Source organism: Papaver somniferum, chromosome 4 (assembly GCF_003573695.1).
Source record: "Papaver somniferum cultivar HN1 chromosome 4, ASM357369v1, whole genome shotgun sequence".
NCBI lineage: Eukaryota > Viridiplantae > Streptophyta > Magnoliopsida > Ranunculales > Papaveraceae > Papaver > Papaver somniferum.
Window position 1 is genome coordinate 76,228,583 of NC_039361.1, and position 5,414 is coordinate 76,233,996.

Consider the following 5,414-nt stretch of genomic DNA (forward strand, 5'->3'; position numbering starts at 1 on the left):
AACCAATCTGATAAAATCTTCTTCGTCTGGTATCCGAATGACACGTGCGAGCAGTCTATTTCGCCTAACATTTCGAGATATATCTAGTGATACTAATTTTATATCTAGATCATTATTAGATTAATTTCTATTGATTAACGTTCGTGTTAGACTAATCGAGTTATTATCGGCTAAAACATCTCTTGATCATCGCTAGACCAGTAAAATAGCGTTGACGAGCATGAGGGTCCTTACATTCTCATAAGAAGGTTATTAGACAGAATAGAGAAAATAAAGTTTCTTTGAAGGTATATATCACTGATATCCTTGATTTTCTTGACCGTGGAGACTCCATGTTCATGAGTTAGAACATTAAGTTTCCGATCAATGATGCGGGCAAGATGCCTAGCTTTGACACAGTCCAAGATGAGTTCTTTGATTCCTGATCAAGATCTTTTGATTATCAAGGATTTTGGGCTGACCATCAAGAAGCTGATTTTTTTTGCATTTGAAGATATGCAAATTCGGACCTAGAGTCATTCTGAAAAAAGAATTAAATCCTTGACAGATTCTCCAATCCATGGGTTATACTTTTTCCTTTCAATCATCTTTTTCAAGACAAGTTCTTGAATAGAATCGCATCCTTTACATCTCAAGATTCACCACTTCTTGAGGTCTGGAGGAGTTTTCCATTCCTTTTTTTTATATATTATTAGGGAAGGCCAAAAAATAATATATATATATTTATTTATTTATTTTCGAACAAGAGAAGGACACCCTTGTTGTGGAAACCCTAAAACTCCCAAATGAGACACGAACGTTCGTGGACTGGGTGAGGAAGACTGATGGAAAGATCCAAAAAAAAAACTTCATGTTTTTCAAATATCTCTTACCAACAAGGCTTAAAATCAAACAGATTCAAACAGAGCATTCGGAAGAGATACACTAGATACGAGGTGTTGATAGTGGTTTTTAGTTCAGGTCTAAAATTGTGAAACCCTCCCTCTATTTAATATGTTGCCATTCCGCGAAGAAATAGAGCCATTTAAAAATAATGAGTGCATGGGCCTCTTTACTTACATATGTGTTGAGCAGTTCAGTATATGTATATAAAATTTATTCATAATGGTGTATGTTGCAACAATCCTAAACATTTTATAAATTTTATTAATATCTCAGCCTGCAAAAATTTTATCCAAATTTTTTTTCATATCGATCTAGGGATTATTGGTATAGATTTAAGGCAAAAAACGAAGCCTATTACCATTTCCTTCATCTGCAGACACAATATAGATATCTATCCAACGAGGTCTCTTCATGGAGTATTAATCGTGAGCTTTAGAGATTACAGAATGAAATATCTTGGGCCAGGGTCAGTTGGGAATCCATTCAGGTACCAGCATTCGAAGAACAATTCATGAATAAAGTTAGGAATACAGAAGCTATGAAGAATGAGGAATAGGTGTTCATTGAAGACTCGGTAGCTGAATTCAGTCAAGATCTTACTCCAAATTCTCTTCCTGCTGCTATTTCCGATTCAGCTTTAGATTTCGATTCAATTTCTGGATCTAAAACTGATTCAGCTAAGGGTTTACATGGGTTTTTAAAATCGAGTTCAAACATTGAATACTCCGCTATTTCAATTGGTGATTTCACTGTCTCTCCATCTGAGGAAATCAAATCAATTTCTACTGGTGTTGTTGAAGAAGGTGATTATCTCGATTTGGAGTCGATTCCTTCACGTTTCTTCGTTGAAAACGAAGCTGCTGTTTCAACTGAGGCTGTGAGTTTTCAGTTTAAAGAAATTGATAAATCTGTAGTGAATAACTTTGAAAGGAAGGATCAGATCAAATGGGGTAAGTGTTTTTCCATTACTCTCGATTCTTCTCGTATCATTTTTTTATCCATGAAAAGATTTCAAACTCATTAAGAGGTTTTCTTATTTGGCTGGTGTTTATGAGTTTGGTTTCGATTCAATTACTTCATGTTCTTTTGCACTATATGTTGGCTCAATTTTAATGGATGAATTTGATAGCAATCCTGTGTATAAGCTGAGTTCCAAGAATATGTACTGGGCAGATTCATGGTCTGGTGATTCAATTACTTGTAGACTAACTAATGGGGGTGTTCTTAGTACTGCTGAAATGTTGTTTGTTCAAAATGTCAAAGAGAGACACAATTTGGTTGGATAGAATGCTTGAGACCGCATTGCGGAGCTGGAATGATGGTGTTTTTTGTTCCTATCCTTCTTTTGTTTACACTGGTTCCGTATTTGATCATGTCAGAGGGTATTTTAATTTTGCTGATGCTTATAGAATTGGTTTTGATACTCATAGTTCTGGCTTGATTGTTCTTATTGGGTTGATTTTCATGGCTGAGTGCAATAGAAATTGTGTTTACAAGGTGATTACAAGACATGGGTATCGATTGAAATGGTTGTTTCAAAATTCTATTGTCCTAGAGTTTGCTACAACTGGTGACAGTGGTGATAGTGGTCAGTTGTTTTCGAAAATGGCCACGAGGAAATAGTATAACACTGAATAGTCATTTGTCTGTGTGCAAGCTAATGTGTGAGATTAAGAATTTTTATCAATTGTTTCATCAAATGCTTGATAGGTGGGAAACGAAAATATTTCTTTTCCAGCTGATGTATGTTTTGCCTGATATGATTTTGGGTGGCTGTTGGTTTTATTTGACTTCTTGTAGAGGTTTCTAGGCCAGCAACCGCATGGTCTCACCAAGTGATTACACTTGTCAATTCATATGTTACCTTGGTTAGACTCCATGACTAATCAATAAGGATTATTCTCGTAATTGTTAGGAGCTATTTTCGACTTCTAAGGATGGGCTTCCTCTTATCGAGTACAAGGCTTACATCTGCAGCTATTAAAGAAGAAGAAATGAAGAAATCTCTCCAATTTTCCACAGCTGGTCTTCGTTTCTTATACTTTGTTCAACACAAACCTTCTGGCTGTCAACATGGGTTGTGCGTGGGGTATCTAAAAATAAAAGTCTATGGGAGTATGAAGATGATAAAACTTGTACTCACTGTCACACATGCTCCAATTGTTTCAAGGTTAGTGAACTTCTTCAGCTGGAAGTGCAAATTGTATTCTACAAGTCTGGAGAGTGTTGCATATGTGAATTAGAGCAGTTCAGTCATCATGTGTATGACTAAAACTCGACCCATACTTAGGGTAATTCAATTCCTACAGGTGCAGCTGTTGGTGGGATATTGGAGGTGGACATTCAGATTGGTTGCAACTGGATTGTGGAGTATAAGATTTTCCTGTATGGGTTTGTTTTTCTTCCCTTCACATCTTCATGGTGTCGTATTATCAACAGATTATTCAAACCGTTCCCAATTGCTTAAAGTTGACAATTCGGCAGCCAAATTTGTTGGAATTCATGATTATACCTCTATGTTGATGCTTCCACTTTCAAAAGGTACTTTCTTTCCACTATTCAGAAGTTATCACATGATTGCCAACTTAGATCCGACGAGTTACCTAGTAATAGTTGCTGCCTTTCTATTTTTTCTACTAAAGTTTGCTCGCTGGATATATGATAGATGCAAGTTGTTCACTACTCATGAGTATTTTTCTTTTGCTGTTACTTCTGAATGTTGTGTTACTACTTGGACTACTGTTATTCCTGTACATGATTGGGTGGATGCATATGGTAATTCTTGTTTTTTCCTCTTATCTCAGCAGTTGCTTCACGCCTCCAGTTCACCTGCTGCCTTTATGGATATCCATGAATTCTCTCTTTTGCCACGAATGGACTGTTTCCAATTAGAAATTTCTGGGTTCGTGCTGAGAAGAATGAAGAATTTTCCTATGGTAGATATCAACATATCCTTCGCTATCCATTTTGCACTAAATGGCAGTGTTGCATTCAGGTCTGTGCTTGTTTTACTGATTTTATCAACTCTGGTAGTACAAGCATCTGGGAATGTTTTGTTGGTATTTTGTCATGCTAGACTGTTATGTTTGGTCTATTCACCAACAAGTAGCTATCTTAAGCTTGAGTTCTGTGTGAGTAAGCAGTCAGTCCAACTCTTACACACTTGGATGCACACTCTAGCTGTGTCCAAGTCAGTGGCTTGTGCAAGTACAGTTCTATTATTCGCAAGGGAATGGACATCTGCGGTGTTGGCTAGTTTTAAATTTAAAATTCTGGAGCAGTTGGTTGATCACAAGAGAAATGGCTACTACAAGCTCAAGCAACTTGCACCAAACTGTGATAGACAGCTCAGTGGTATACTTGTGTGCATTCATGGTCAGGCCTGTACATATATGATACCGAGTATGGTTGTGTCTCAACAGAAAACGGAAGATGAAGTTGATCACTTGTACATGGGGACTGTTCACTGCAACCAACTGAAGATTCTAGGTGCTAGAAAAGATGTTGCTGCTAAGAAGCAAGACAAAGGCGACTGATATGTTCGACAGGTCTACCAATACAATGGCTACTATCCGTCATATGCTCTTACAAGATTCTGTGACTCATTACAAGGATGAATTTAGCAAGCATGGTACCTTGATTGTGGAGCTTAGTGTTGTCCTGCAACCACTCTAGCTGTTCTGTTTTCACCTTCATCCTTGAGGACAAGGATGGTTTCAAGGGGAATGGAATGTCATGTGTACAGGGGTGCCCGTATCGTATGTATGTGGGTATTTAGTAGCATCTAGTAGGGTGTAATGGGTGGTTTAGATTAACTCACGTGGATAGTTTATAATCGTCAGATATTGAGAGAGGGAGAGAGTGTGTGTGTCTGAGTTATATACTCTCGTATCCTTTAATGAAACTCTTATGAGAAGATTTATGAATAGAATAGCTTAGTTTAGCATTTAGGCTTGGTTCACTATGAATCAAGAGTTCACTTACTCAAATTATCATCCAAACCCTGTTGTTGTACACCCAGGTACACAACACATTACTCATTTATGTATGGTTTATTTAGTATTTTTTTCCTATGCTATGTTCCCTGGCTGAACCCTTAATATTGATATGACATGACAATTAGTGTTCACTCACAGCTGAGTAGCATGAATTTCCCGAAGTATCAAGATTAAGGTCTGCATGAAAGTACCCAGTCAGAAGACGCGTTGACTGCTCTCTGAGAATAAAATTAAGAATTTTGTGTCAACACACAGAATTTACCAAATTTGATCAATTTTGTGACAACTCACAAAATTCAAATTTTAACCTAATTAATTTATAAAAATTAGGATTTTTGCACTATGCAATTTCTCGAACCCTATTGGTCGAAACTAAACCTAAGTAAGCTAGGAAATTAATCCATCATGGAGCTAGGAGGAGCAAGATTCTACTAAAAAGCAGAAAACAGAGAAATAAAGAGGAACCGCGGCAGGTAAAAGCAGCAACAAAAGGAGGCGTGGCCACGCCATTTGGCCGACCCATATGCTCCA

The 5,414-nt window shown here is 37.3% G+C and overlaps 1 long non-coding RNA gene across 3 annotated transcripts; it reads left to right on the forward strand.

Moving 5' to 3' along the window:
• The first annotated feature begins 1,123 nt into the window (after positions 1 to 1,123).
• Positions 1,124 to 4,956, forward strand: LOC113275936. 3 transcript variants are annotated; one of them, XR_003323825.1, is made up of 3 exons: positions 1,124 to 1,835; positions 2,801 to 3,426; positions 3,690 to 4,956. It is a non-coding gene; the product is annotated as an uncharacterized LOC113275936 (long non-coding RNA). The 3 variants fall into 3 exon arrangements; XR_003323823.1 differs by having other exon boundaries at positions 1,124 to 3,426; XR_003323824.1 differs by having other exon boundaries at positions 1,124 to 3,426; positions 3,693 to 4,956.
• The last annotated feature ends 458 nt before the right edge of the window (positions 4,957 to 5,414 follow it).